At 36.1% G+C, this 15,883-nt stretch overlaps 1 protein-coding gene across 1 annotated transcript in view; it reads right to left on the bottom strand.

Annotated features, from left to right (window-relative positions):
• The window catches only part of MMP16 (matrix metallopeptidase 16), a gene marked incomplete at both ends in the record, with an annotated part of 282,739 nt that overhangs the window by 74,751 nt on the left and 192,105 nt on the right, over positions 1 to 15,883 (bottom strand). The gene's annotated exons all lie outside the window — the stretch shown is intronic.

The raw sequence follows: 15,883 nt of genomic DNA, 5'->3' as shown, positions 1-15,883 counted from the left end.
TTAGTTAAACTATGTGAGCATCCAACAGTTGGGACTATTATATTTTTAAGGGTTATGTTCCTAAGTGGAAAGTTTAAAATGATTGAACATAAAATGTAAAGTTTTGCATAGATGAATTGCAAATTATTTCAATGAACTTCCTGAGTGTCATCTTTAGGAAAACTCTCTTCCAAACATTTTTATAATACACTGTGATAATTCCCTTCAGAGTTTTGTTTGTTTGTTTACACAAAAGCCAAGTACATAACAAACATTTTTTTCTTACTCTGGAGTAGTCTCCCATAGAAAAATGGATGAAACTGTGGGGCTGATTCATCATATGACCTTAGCATACTGAAAATGAGCCATTCAAAACACTTCAGAGGCCTACCTGACTCTCAAAGAATAACTGATTAAATGCTGGTGTGAAACAAATTGGAAGGGTTTTAAAAAAATGGAAGTTAACATTTCCAATCTCAAAGAGCTTATCTTCTTCTCTTATAAAATTACTTAAATGTGCAAATCAAGACACAGAAAGAAAAATAATATGTATTAGGTTTAGTTAAAAAATATTAACTAGACTTATTAAAGGTTTACTAAGTTTGCCCTGGACATTTAGAACATTTTACCTGCATTTTCTCATTTAATTCTTACAATTATCCTTGAATCAGTTACTATTATTATGTCCATTTTTAAAATGAGAAGACAGGACTTGGAGACATTAAATGCAATTTGCAAATTTATGTAGCAAGGTACAGATGAAATTCAAACTTCTCTGATTAGAGATCCTTTGAATTGCTACAGTAAATCACACAGCTACTAAAGCATTAGCATGCACAACAGACTAGATAATGTAGCCATGCAAACACAATCTCATTCATTCAATCATTCATTCATTCCACTACTTTTACTGCATGCCTACTCTGAGTTAGGCATTGATCTAGGCTTTGGCAATATAGTAGTGAATAAAACATACAAAAAATCCCTGCCCTTATAGCATTTACATTTTAAAAGGTATTGGGAAAAATCAAGATAGAAAAGTAGAAAATACAGAATGTTACACAGTGATAAACTGAGGGTTTTAGTGGGGAGGGGTGGGGGGATCGGTAAGCCTAGTGGTAGGTATTATGAGGGCACGTATTGCATGGAGCACTGGATGTGGTACATAAACAATGAATTTTGGAACACTGGAAAAGTAAAATAAAAAAAAATGATAAGGAGAAACAGTAAGACAGAGAAAAGATAAAGTGAGAGACAAAAACATGTATAGAATTTTAAATAACAGTAACGGTTTGGGCTTCTAGTCTAACTGTGGTGGGAATTTTAAGTTTTTGAGTAGAGGAGGGACATAATCCGACTTACATTTCAAACAAGACCACTCTTGTGATTGCTCCCGAGAATCAAGCACAGTGGACACAGGAAGCAGCATGATTCAATCTATGAAGTGAGTGCAATAATTCAGGCAAAAATGCTGGTCACCTGGACCAAAGTGGAAGTAATGGAGGTAGACAGAAGCGTAACATTCTTGATATTTTTTGAAAGAAGAATCACAGGGTTTCTTAAAGGACAAGAGGCAAGGTGCGAGCAAAGAAAAACATCAAAGACAGCCCTATACCTAGAAGAATGAAATGACCATTCACTGAGATGGAGAAAAACATAGGATGAAAGAGTTTTTGTTGCTTTTTGCGTTGGTAGGGGTGAGAGGCAGGTAACAAAATCAGGAGTTCCTTTTTTTGAGTGTTAAGTTCTGAATGCTTTAATTTGCTTAATGAAACAGGAAGATTCATCAACTGAGAGAGTAATAGAAAGGAAAAAGAGAGAAGAATGTATGAAATATTTGAATAGGTCAGTTGTAAGGAGTGGACTAGGGAAATATCCTGTAATTGTCAGGCAATATTCATGACCATGAATTTAAAGTGAGGTTGGGTTCATTATGCACTCTGTCTCCCTTCTTCAGCATTATTTGGCAGTGTGTATGCAGATATCAAAGTGGCAGTATTGATTTCACCAGACTTTTGGTATCTTTAGGTAACCATGAAAAGCAGAGGAAAAGACGAAGGAGCTGTGGATATATGTAAGGGAGTGATTTTTGACTCTGCCATTGTATTTGTGTCATGTAAGGAAGGACTAGCATGGGATGACGAAGGACTGTGACAAGCTAAGATGATAAGATAATTTAAGATGACCCTTAAATTCTGAAGTGGTCAAAGGTTTTTTTTGTTTTTGTTTTTGTTTGTTTTGTGTTTTTAGTCACAGCATTAGCAGGAGTGAGCTAGAAAAATATTCAGTGATAGTCATAGTAGATATCTGAAATTGAGATTTGTAAGAGCAATGTCAAGGGTATACCCATGGAAGTGAGTCTCTGAGTTGGGATGGAATATGAAATTAGAGAGGAGATTCAATATCTAAGAGCCCAGAACACTGGCAAAATGATCTACATCAACACTGAGATCAGAGAGAATTAAAACAAGGATAGTGTTGAGAGTAGGATTGAACTAGGAGATAAAATCATCCAAGAATAGGGAAAATGACTTGAGAATTAGTGGAGAGACAGTGGATGGAACAGTTTGACAAAATCACGGCCAAAACTTTACGTTTTTATGGATCTTGAATCCATAATCTTGAAGTAGCATTAAAAAGAAATAAGGCGGAACATATACCATGACTTCAGCCCTTGCAGTAGAAGGAATATGAAAGAGAAAACGGAAGGGGTGAAAGAGAAAGAGTATAAGCAATGGAAAGACCAGCGTTAGTTACAAAAAAGAACTTAAAGGGAATATTTTCAAAATAAGTTGATTATTAAGGCGATTTTGCTAATGACTGACTTGAAACTTCTCTAACGTAAACAGTTTCAGAAATTAGAGAAGGGAAGGAAACGGAGGGAGAGAGAACAATGTAGAAGTCCTATGCGAATTAGACTCCCAGGGGAGAGGGGCGTCTTCTGTTTCCTGTGGTGATAAACAGGAATGGAGGTAAGGGTCCTAATCAAATTAGACCTCAGATTCCAATATATCAAATATAAGAGATTATTATTACTCGAGTATGTTTAAAAGAATTTAAGAACATGACTTAAGAGAAGACAGGGAATGAAATTAGAGAGGATGCAGGGGAAGAATGTGGTTGCAGTGGTTGCAAGGACAACTTCCTATAATTGTCTTTGCTTCAATTTTTGTTGCTTTTCCAGTGTCTATAAGATAATTTCACATTCCTCATCAAGGTAACCCAAACCCTTCATACATAAGTCCTTGTCCTTCCCTTCCAACATTATCTCCCCCCCCCTTTATTTTCCTCTTTCCAGTCATAGAAGAATATGCTTGTTCTGTCCTTTAGATCTCTGCATTAACTGTCTTCTTTCTGGAGCCCCCTCTCCACCCATGCCCCCAAGTTGGAAGCACATCAAGCAGACCTGATGTGACTGCTCAAATGTTACCTTCTCTATGAGGTCATTTCCCCAAGGGGTGTTGTTCCAGCAGGCTCTCTGCTTTAGGTTCCCACAGACCCTTGAGCATCCCCCATCATAGCAACTGCATTGTTTTGTCATCATCTTTTTTGGTAAATCTTCCCAACATATTTTGAATTCCTTAAAGACTGAAATTGCGCATCATTTATGTTATGTCTCCAGTTCAAAGACATTGCCTGGCACATAGTAGATGACTAATCTTTAAATAAATTGGATGAATGGATCAGTTTCCAGGGACTGGAGGACTAATTTGAATCTGGATAGTAAAGAATAGAATGCTATTTTCATCTAAATGTGGCTCAGAACTTTTTTCTTTATTTCCTTAGCTTTACTGAGGTATAACTGAAAAATAAAATTATAAGATATTTCAAGAATACATCGTGGTGATTTGTCATATGTATATATTTTGAAAGGATTCCTCTGCATTGAGTTAATTAATATATATATGACTTTACATATTTAACTTTCCTTTTTCTTTCTAGGTGTGAACATTTAACTTTTATCAAACTTCAGTCATCTAAGAATGTTATCAACTATAATCACCATGGTTATACATTAGATCCTCAGACCTTACTCATCTTGTGACTAAAAGTTTATACCCTTTTACCTACCCCTCATCACCCCCCCCCCCAAATCTGTTTTGTGACAATCTTGCCAAGAATTAGAATGGAAAAAGAATGAGGTAAGAGTAGACTGAGGAGACCACTATTCTTACTTGGTTCAGACAATGGAACTAAAGTACCCAACATCATTGCTGAATAAATGTCAGCAAATACTTGTGCTCACAGCTGAAGACAAGAGGACATGGTCTAGAGGAAATTGCTAGGGAATGCAGAACAGGCTTGATTTTATTAACTATTAGGGATGAGGAATTAAAGTGACTGGAGGGAGTAAGGATGTGAGGGGATGGATGGTAAAAAAGTCAGGCGGTAGAAAATCAAAAGACACAGAAGTTCAGGCTTACCGAAAACAGGAAATTGTTTTTTAAGGATGCCACTTTGAGTGAAAACCAATGAAACACGACTGTTGGAGACCATCTAGTCCGCATGGTCTAAGAAGCAGAAGGAAGGAGTTACTTATGAAGGGATGCGGGAATTATGAGTATTTGCAAGTCTGTAAAACAAGAAGACTTCCAAGGATTGTGTGTCAGAGGGTAATCTCAGGTGAGAGCCAGTGGGGAAGGAAAGGAGCTGCAGGCATTTTTAGACACCACACATTTAACACCAACTCGCAGTGAACACCTTTGTGAGTTCAAATCAGAGACACTATTGTTAAGATACACACCTGATGCTGATGAGACTTAGCAACTGCAAATGGCATGGAAGTGGCAGAAGGACAGGTGTATGGCCACGCCCACACCCAGAAAATAAGGGTAAAGTTTGAAATGTATTATCAGTGGGCAGAAAATGAAAGAAATTTTTCACCAGGAGCATACCTAATGCCAAAACAAAGATCTAGCAAGCAGTCAAAGGACCAACAAAAACCAAGGCAACTGAACCAAGAACGGGAGTTGGCACTTTGGTTTACTGGGAATATCTACAGTGACAACCCAGCTCAACAAGAGAGCACTGATTCAGAAAATACCTTTAGACACTCTTGGCCGTCTTGTGGCAAAACGGATACAATTTCTTAGCCAGAAAGTCCCAATGTAGCCTTACAGGGATTATGTTTTGTTTTTATTCTTCAAAAGGAGAAAAAAAATCCAGCGTTTACAACATTCCTCCTTGTAGAGCACGTCCCCTTCCCCAGAAAAAAGTACCCTGAACCTTGTTCCAGAATAATTATGTAGGAACTCATCCTCTCACTCTCTGGCAGATAACTATTGCTTTTTATCACACATCAATCCTGCTAACTTTGTTGAATTATTAAAAGCACTTCAAATCTCTCACAGGGAAATAGTCTTTTAGTAACAATTTCTTTCTTTTCTTTTTTCTTTCCTTAGCGAGAGAAATACAAAAAACCAAAAAGGAAAACAAAGTAGGAACAGCAGCAGAAGTTATTTCATTTCATGTATCTGTTCTCTTCAGATCAATCAAATTTTTCTTAGGCACCATTTCCAAGGGTGGAGTCACTCCTTGTCTAAGGAAGAAGAAAATTAATAGGATCAGGATGTGAACCTATGACCTGTTCAGTACGCCATAGCACTTTTAATCAGAAAAACTGGCCAAGAGCTCCAAGTAATTACCATTCTTCAGATGATTGGCAATAATATAATTAAACCTTACTTGCAGCTTCACAATAGTTTAAAAGGGTAAGTTGTTAAATAAAGTACCACCCTGTGATTTGAATTCCACTAGGAACAAAAGTTGTTGGCATATGATGAGGTTTAGACAATTAAAATGCACCAGACCTCTTTCCTAATGATGAAAATAATAACTGCTTCTGTAACTTATCATTAATTCACATTATTTGAGATTCTTAATTGTCGTATGCCTTGATCTTATCACCATGCAGGCAACAAAGGATAAATCAGCCTCCTGATTCTCAATACAGAAATAGTACTTGCTCCTTTTGTAAGATTTTGAGTTTTGAGTTTGTTGCTTTCAATTGTATCTCTAATCTTCTTTCCTTTGTATATTCCAATACAATTTCAGAACACTGAACTGTATATTATGAAAGATAATGCATTATTTATAATTTCCTTGTCATAATTATGTCTTTATATTTTATTCCAAGCTGTTTCATTCCCCCATGCATTTTCATATGCTATTCCCTCTGCTGACGACATATCCTGAATGTTAAAAATGACTATATAATATTTCATACATAAAAAGCCGTTATAAATATTTCTAACATTTATAATCTTACCGACCCAAGCAAACACTAGAATATCACAAAGCACCATTGAGTCTCTCTCTAGTTTCTCTCTTATATCATACCTTTGGCTCTCCCATTCTCTCCGTGGGTAATCACTAACCTGAGTTTTTCATTTCTCATTACCTTGTTTCTATTTTGATATTTTTATCAAACACGTATGTTTAAATAACTTCTAGCTTTATAAAGATGGTATGGTTCTCTACATTGTCTTTTGAAACTCAGCATTTCTTTTTTCTTATATCTTCTTGCTTCTCTCTTAGTGAGTCTTGCAAAATCTCATTAATCCTTTAAAACATAACTCAAAATGACCTCCTCTGTGAAGCCTTCTCCAGCTCCCCAGGTAAATTTGATTCCTCTGTCTCTGTTTCCGTGGCCTTGTCTAAACATAACTGGATCATAACACATACGAAATTGCCCTGATAGCTTCTGACACATAGAAGCTCTTAATATTTATTTGTAAGTTAAATGACTGACAGAACAAATTTAATTTTTAAATGTTTAAACATTTAAACCTAAAATTTAAATCCATGTGTAGAAATAACATTCAGAAATCATCATCTAATCTTTGATTAGTATAAATTTCCCCAGGGCCTGATAAATAGAGGAGATGAACCCTCTTAAACCTCAGTCCTTCCACCCTTTCCATACAGCATGTTTTGCCAGTTGAGAAACTAAAGGGACATATGTAGTCAGTCTCTAAGAAGGTCCCATAATACCCACCTCCTGGTACACACTCCCAGTCTGTATCAGCTCGCTGTAGCAGAATATGGTAGAACTGATGGTACTGGACTTCTAATAGTAGGTTATAAATTACATCATGATGTCCACCTTGGTGTTCTCTCTCTCTCTCCCTCTCTCTCTGATTCTCTTATTACTCACTCTGGAAAAGCCAGCTGCCATGTCGTGTAAACAGCCATTCAGGTAACTGCAGCCCCACCCAATTATTTCACTGCACATTCATGACATACCTTGGACCAAAATCACCCAGCTAAGCTGCTCCTGGACTCCTGACATTCAGAACTGTGCGAGATAATAAATGTTTGTTGTTTGAAGTTGTTAAGTTTTGGGGTGATTTTTTATGCAGCAATAGAAAATACACAATACAGGACGGTTTAGCACCCTCCCTTTTCTCCATTTGATTAGGATTAGGAGATAGGGAAGAAAAACTGAATTAAAAAAAAAAAGAACTAAGTAGAAAAGGAGGCTACTCTGAAACATCTACAGATAGATACTTCTACAATAATCTTGAGATGAAGATGGACATTAAATATTGTTCAGTCCAGCTATTTTTGGTTTCTCCACAGAAACCAAAAAGTTTGGCAATAACCCTAAGTTTGAGAGAAAGTCTGTGACTGAAAATTTCCAGAGATGGAAATATCAGTTATTTCTCTGCCTCAGATGTTTTTCCTTTTTCTTTTTATCTTTTTTTTTCTTTTTTTAGATTTTATTTATTTGAGAGAGCGTGAGAGTAAGCAAAGAGAGCACAAGCCGGAGTGGGGGGATGGTAGGGGGATGGTTGGGGGAGGGAGAGGCAGAGGGAGAAGCAGACTCCCTGCTGAACAGGAAGTTCCAATGTGATGAAGGGCTCAATCCCAGGACCCTGGGATCATGACCTGAGCCAAAGGCAGACACTAAATAGAATGAGTCACCCAGGCGCCCCTCAGATGTTCTCTCAAATGTGTAAAGCTTGATACCTTGATTGCACTTACACTAACTACTACTTTCTTTTTGTACACCACTGAAGAGAGGGTCACTCCCTTGGTGGCAGGCAAAACCTGTGCTCCCTGCCAGACAGCCAGAAAACTCTGATAGGGTAAAAAAAGAACAAGACTGAAATAGTTTTTATTGAGCATCTATTATGAATCAGAATTATGTCACTGGACTTGTCATTGAAACTTCATGGCCTGTACTTGCTTACTGTCCTTTTCCACTAATGCTCTCAGAGGCAGTGGAACTTGTTCAGTCAGGCAGCCCCAACAGGGGAGAGCCGGGCTGTATTTTACATCTTGGCTGCCCAGCTCCAGACAAGAGTGAGATCACAGCTGTGCTCTGCAAGATAGAAGCTGACAGAAGCTGATTTGGGGCAGATTTTCTCACATCTCTTTCTGCCACTTTTACTCTTCCATCAAGTCTCCAGTTCCTCAAAGGCTTGGTGCCCTTCTCTTGCCTTCCCCCTGCCTCCAGTTCCTGTCCTCCACACTTCCCCTAGATTGGCTCTTCCTCAAGGGTCTCAAACTTCAGAATGATCCCAATCGAGTCAGACATGGTTTGACAAGGAAAAAAGTTTACTATTGCAGCCATTAATTAGTTGTTCATCAGATACGGGCAAATACAATGCAATAAAGTTTCAGTTACAAATGGCACTTGTGTATGTCAGATCAATTTTACTGAGTTATTTAATGACAAATCTAATTTACTCTCACATATGCTTTAAACCGTTTTGTTGTACACGGTACCATCAACGATGCCCTAAGACTAAAAGAACTAAAGGAAACCAAACATTTTTATAGAGTGTTCTAAAAGCAACAGGAAGTATCAGACATCCCTTATCTGTGTCTCACCATAGTAGCTAAGTTTTCTGATTATCACTGTTTTACAGATTTAGGAAATGGACGCTTCCACAGACTGTGTGATGGCCAGGGTTAACCAGTAAGTGGCAGGAATTGATTGAAGCCTTCCATATGGTCTTGGCCCACAAACCCAAACTAAGTGTGCTGAGGAAACGGATTTCTCTTTTCCTCTACTCTAAACATCTCCTCAAGGCTTCAGATTGTGCTCCAGAGGGCAGCTTCCGCGTAAGACCTCTTTTCGGGAGTCTGAAGCAATAGCTACGATTTCTTTCCTCCATTGAAGTCACGCTAAACTTAGTATTTTAAAATGTATTTCCTAAAATAAAATAAAATGTATGTCCTCAGTACAACCTTGGCTGTTCAAAAAGTTTCAATCATTTTCAATCAAATTTTTAGTTAAGTCTTAGAGCCTTGAAGTAAAGAAAATATTTTCAAGAGAGAAGGAAATAGTACTACTGCTACATGTACTTTGATGTTTAAAGTCTTATTTCACAACATTTCTTTAGCAGTTTAGGAGGGTTTGCTGGGAATGCTATGGAGTTGCCTGTTTGGATGTGCTAGTTAGCATTAAAAGCACACCACTAGTGCACAGTAATAAGGCATGCACTTAATATATAAGGGAGAAAAAAAAAACAGGCCCTTATATATAAGGGAAACAAATGGCCATCTAATAGATCTTTCAAAAATCAGTAAGTGTATTTTCAAAGATAGACTACTACCAAACATTTACAGTTGTTAATTTAATAAGCACTTTAGAACAAATCGATATAATTAAAACAACTCAGGTCTATGCTGGCCAGATGAAGTGGACACCCTAGGAAGATATTTGAATTATCAAAGCCAAAGTACAAGTTTTATTCCTTTAGGCTATAATTTGGTTTGGTGAATTAGACATATCTTTATTAAATTCAGAAAAGTCTTGCTAAACAAAACAAAACAAAAAATCAAAATTGGATGTGGCTAATTGCACCATGATATTAACAATAATTTTTTTTCCCCTCTCCTGTTGAGCCTAGTTAGGAGTCTAAGAACATTTTCAGTTATGTCCCATGTAATTTATTCATGTGTGGTTTATCTGTGCCATACTTTTCCCCTGGGTGGCTCAATTTGAAGGTCAGAATGATTCTGGAGGCCTACTTCCCTCTCTCTGTGCTAGTGTAAAAGAGATCAATTTTAGTGACTGTTTAAACAAAAGTAATCATATAATAAATTGCAACGCCACTTTTCAGCAGCTGATTTGAATTATATGCCCTTTTACTGTATGCGAACAGTTAAGTACTATTTACCCAGTCATCATTCTCAGTATGCCTGGTATAGCAATCCTAGTATTACGTGCTACAGTCTCCAGACCAGCCACTGTGTGACATATATTCCTTAAAAAATTACTAATTATCTACTGTGTGCAAGGAACTATTGATGGAATAACTGAACTATTGATAAACAATTCATCCTAACATGTAATTGATTTTTCTGCTGTGTGCCAGATAATATGAAGTACCAAGGTCTCTAAAGTTAAATTACCCAAATACTTTGTTCTTAACTAAGAAACTAAGAGTTTAGTTCAGAGATTCTGGGGTTTTTTGGGCTCAGAAGCTCTTCAGAGAACCTGAGTAACTATGCAAATTCTCCCAAGAAAAATGAGTGCATTTGCACATTATTGCATGTGATTTTGAAGTTAGTTTTACTCCACTTACATCCTTTAAGGCAAAACGGGTAGAAAATTCTAACTCAGCTACTGTGTGTATAAAATTTAATAAATTACTAACCTCCCTGTGATCAGATTTCTTTATTTGTAGAGTCAGTCTAACATCACCTACTTATGGGGTTGTTGGTGGGTTAAATACCATCATATATATAAAATACTCTGCACAATACCTACAACAGAGTTTAACACTAAGAGAGTGCTAGTGAGGAACTACTACTATTACTTCTCCTATTTCTATCATCAACAGACCTTATCAACTTTTGAATTAGAGACTTAATTCTTCATTTTACATTGGCTTATTCAGTCAGAAACCTATTAAGTATCAAAGCGGGAATTTAAAAATATCAGTTCTGACTTCACCAAAACCCATGCACCAACTGGTTAGACACACTCTTGACACAAATGTATGCGAATGACAAGGTTGGAAAATATGTTAAGATCAAGTTTGGGGGAGTTTTGGACGCTAGCTTTAAGAGTTTGATCATTATGAAGGAGGCAATCGATATACTATGAAAAGTTAATACCAAGCCAATATCGCCTAGGGTAATTTGGCATCAGTATGAGGGTATAATTGGCATGGGATGTGACTGAAAGCTAAGAGAGCAGGTAGAAGACTACTTCAACAGTCAAGATAATTAGGTGAAGAAAACCTCAACATAGGCAGCGACTAAGGGAAGAGAAGACAGGAGTCCCTAAAACAGGAAAAGAAAATACTTGGGTGCTAGAAAGATTTGAAATAATTCTTTGAGTTATCCTATTTCCCATTATGAAGTTCAAGTTCATCATAACACCTTGAACACCCAAATCCATGTAAAAACTACCTCACATTTTACTATCATTACTGTTAAAGAGAGCAAAATTGAACCTAGATTCTGATTCTCATTTTCAAAGTATACTAAATTGTTATGATCTCAAAAGCTGTCCATTTAAGACCTTTATATAAATATTTCACAACATATAAATATGTCCATATAACACCTTTATATAAATATAAATGTTCATATATATAATTGTTTTCATCTGACATTAGATTTTTGCTGTAATTTTTGTACTGGATGAACCAATTAGCAAGAAATGGTAAAAAAAAAAAAGTTTTCATGCATTTGCTTGTAGCAGCGTATTTAGACTGTAATTCCTATATGCACTTGGCTTCAAGAATTTCTTTACTGACATGAGTTTATCCTACGACAGAGGTGCTTGAAAGGCTTACTGTAACACCACTGATATTCAGAGGAGCTAATACACAAGGGCTGGTTCACAATAATGAGATAGGTTAGCTCTTTTTGAGTAAGAGCTTTGGGCTCACTAAGATGCAAAGAGGCAGAGTCGGAAAGGCAAGGTCTCTAAATAGCATACACAGCTGGAAGCTCAAGGTCAGTCTTTCTGCACAAGCAGTGAGAAATGCTGGTTTCCTATCAGCCTATCTATCAAAACCCTCATAAAGCTGGAATCCAATATATCCTTACATATGAGAAGAATAATTTGCAAAATAATTAATACCTACTTGCTTTTTCAGACTAAAGGTTTGGGCACCAAAAACTTTCTGGTGTTTTTCTTTTGCTTTGTTACTTGGAGAACCTTCTCCTTATACTTACTAAAACCAATCATGAGCCTATGTCTCCAGGAAAATGCTGGGGCAGTTTTTGTTTTGTTTTGTTTTGTTTTCTTAGGATGGACAAAGAAGAGGCCTAAGGGAGTTGGCATGGGGGTGGGGCTCATTTGGGCACCTGGGCAGACCTGGTAGTTACCTGGTTCATTTCCACTTCCTGAAGGAAAACAAAAACTAAGAACAGGTTAAAATGATCAGCTCTTGAGGTCTGGAATACAGTCCCCCACAGAAGGGGTGTACAAAGGGAATTAGGTAGCAAGAGGAATTAACAGGAAAGGAAGTGAAAGGGTGTTACAGAAAGATTTGAATAGATTGTGTATTGAGTGGGTGTGTACTGCCCTAAGAGTAATGCCATACAACATATTTCTTCGCACCTGGATATGTTTACAGGAGTAGAAGGGACTGAATTCAAGTACAACTGCTTGTTTTCTGAGAGAGAGGAGCAGATTAAAAAATTACAAAATTTAAAATTTGGAGGGAGGATAAAATTTTAGTTGTTTTATGAATTTTCTTTATTTAGTTCATTTCCACCTGAAATTCATTTTTTGCTATTACAGATGTAGTCATTTAGGTATGGATAATCTTCTTGTTTCAGGGGGGAAAAAAAGCAAAAGCAAATATACATAAAAACAATCCTCTATACCCAAATATAGAGATTTATTGACAGATTATAAACAAATGTGTTTTTATAAAACATTTATATATAAATCAAACACCAGCAAGTACAGTAAAGAAGCCATAATAACTTAATGACTCATTCAGAACTCCTGATGTTTTCTCTTCTTTTCCTAAATGAAGCATTTCCCTACAAGAACCTGTTTTCCCTCAACAAAATGATTTTTTAAATATTAATTTTTAAAAGGAATCTTTTCATTTTTTTGCTTTTTTCTAAAGCAGTTTTCCCTTCTTACTCTTCCCAGCCTTTCTTTATTCATAGAAATAATAGTGAAACCAGACCAAAATATATATGTATGTATATGTACATATTTACACACACGTATCACATATTATATATAATGCATATATAAAATATGAATTCTTATATAAAAATAATATATATGAAATACATAATATATGAAACATATGAATTTATAACTATTTACAGCTATTGATGCCAATGAGAAAAGGTAAATTTGTTTGACTTTCTGCAGTTCTCTTTTTAGAACAGTGATCTGAGCTCACATTTGTGTTCTGAAGTGATAAAATAAATGTATAATTTTAACTGGGCAATAATTTATCCTTCATGTATGAAGTAAGAATTAAAACAAAGAATCGCAAATTTGATAATTATTTGTTAAGTCAACAATAAGTGTGAAGTAAAATGGCTCATCAAAAATATTTAAGTCAAATAGTGGACTTAAAAATATACATCTATATGGCACATACGAACAAAATCAGAAGATTCATGTTTGGCCTGATGTTCGCATAGCAAATTTTGAAGAAAAATATTACTGGATCTTTCAAAAGGATATAATGTCACCTAAGTATCTTCCTACCTACTGATCTTTAAGTTTGCTTTTAGAGAGGTGAAACCAAAATAGAGAATGAAAATGAAGACAAAAATAAAAGGATATTTCCTCTTTTTTTTTTTCCTAATAATAGAAATGCTTTCCTCTGGCCGTGATTTATTCAACATATTCTGTAAGTCTCATTTTAACCATTTCACCATAGGTGTAGCAGAACAGCTTGTTTCATTTTATTTAGTAAACAAATACTAAGAGTTCTGGCTTAGAAATTGGGAGAACAGTCTTTGGCAATGTGCTTATGAATTTCAAATGTTCAGAAGAATGAGAATGTCCCCCCTCCCTCAACCACCCCTGCCCAGGATACATGACTTGGAAGGAAACCATAACCTAAATGTCTTGACGTGTGCGTGTATGTGTGTGTTACAAGTAAAGCAATGAACAAAGCATCTATGTTTCATGATTTTCACAAACTCTACAAAAATAAATTCATAAAATTTCAATGCAGTCTTGGGAATTTCTTCCAGCAGACAGAAGACTTAACAATGTATTAGAAATATGGACTTTAAAAGGAAGTTGGGCATGTAAATTCCTGATTTTGAAATTTCTTTTCCTACTAATTATCTTTTAATTGCAAAATGCCTAATTAACCGGGAAGTAGTTTCCTCATTTACTAAAGGAGAATGAAAATTGACATCCATGGTATAGTCACTAGGGCCCAGAAATTTAATCCTCACAACACCCTTTGAGGTAAGTACCATAACTCCCAAATAACAGTGGAAGAAACAAAGCTTTTCAGTAAATAACTTAAAAGGCACAGGTAAGTTTGTACCCAGGTCTGTTTGAACCCAGAATATTTTCCCCGTGCTGAACAGGACTCTCAATTAATTTACCACCCCCGATCCCACCACATACACTAACTTGTCTTAAGTAAGCTTCATCACTGAAATCAACATAAAAGACATTAACGTAACCATATGACACAAAAGAAAGAGAAGAGAAAAAATGCTAACACCAAAAAGAGTATCATTCCCTGTAATGTCTGAACTGTTTCCATGAATTTTAATAACAAACAGTAAGAGTTTATTGCCCACTGCATGCCCAATCAGTGACAGATGCCATTTAGAGAAGATACAGAAGTCTCTGAGGAACTTAACTATACTCTTCTAGAGAACACCTACCATGCTATGCCATATGAAGAGGTGTTAATAAGACAACCTTATTATCACATTACTCCATTGCTCAAAATATTAAAGTTGTTTCTTGCTAATTACAGTTCAATTAAGCCATTAAATACTATCCTTCATAATCTGATACGACCCTTCCTATGCAACCCATCTGCCACTGTTTGTAATACATAGTTCATTTCTTAACATACCTCCTTACTGTATTTTTACCTCTCGCACTTTTTGTCATGCTTCCCCCCATATAAAAATAGTATAAAACATTAATTACTTTTCTCTCATTGTTTAAAATTTTAGTGTTTGCTTTATTGTGATCAAACTACCTTGGACAGTCAATCCTAAGAAATGAAAATTGAACTACAAATGAATGATTCCATTTATTCCATCACATCACTTATTGCTGCAAGGGATATGTCTTCTTCAGAAATAGAATTTCCCTTTGAAACTACCTTGCCTATTTTCATTATTCCCTCTGGCCTTGTTCTGCTCTGTTTCCTTAGTTATCCTAACAACAAAGTGATATTTACCAAAAGCTTTTTTTAGCTGTGGAGACACAGAAATTTTGTATATTCCACTAAAATTACTAATATATCTTCTGTACAAAAGTGGAAATTAATGAGTATTTTGTATGTATATTTTGTATGTATACAGAAGTTTTAATAATTGAAAAACCTTGGAAAAAATCCTTAAAATATGATTTTTTCGGTCTTTGCAAATTACTTCTATAATGATAACATGGTTTTATTCATTGCTACGTAACAAATGAGCAGTTTAAAACAAGTCATTAATTATCTCACAATTCCTGTGGGTCAGGAATTGCAGAGTGGTTTGACCGTTCAAGATTTTTCATGAGGCTGTAGGAAAGCTGTTGGCTGGGCTGTCACATCTTGACCAGAACAACTCTGCTTCAAAGCTGAATCAAGTAGTTGTGGCCATGCCTTGAGTCCTGCTAGCTGTTGGATAAAGACATGGTTTTCATCACATTGTCTTTTCATATGTTGCCTAAGTGTCTCCATGATATGCTCTCTGGCTTCCTCTACTGTGACTGATGAGACAGACAGATGGAGTATCTAAGACAGAATCAGCAGTTATTTAT

Source organism: Martes martes (assembly GCF_963455335.1).
Source record: "Martes martes genome assembly, chromosome: 4".
In the NCBI taxonomy this organism is placed as follows: Eukaryota; Metazoa; Chordata; class Mammalia; order Carnivora; family Mustelidae; genus Martes; species Martes martes.
Note: the sequence above shows the minus strand (reverse complement) of the source record. Positions and strands in the feature narration are given on the sequence as shown.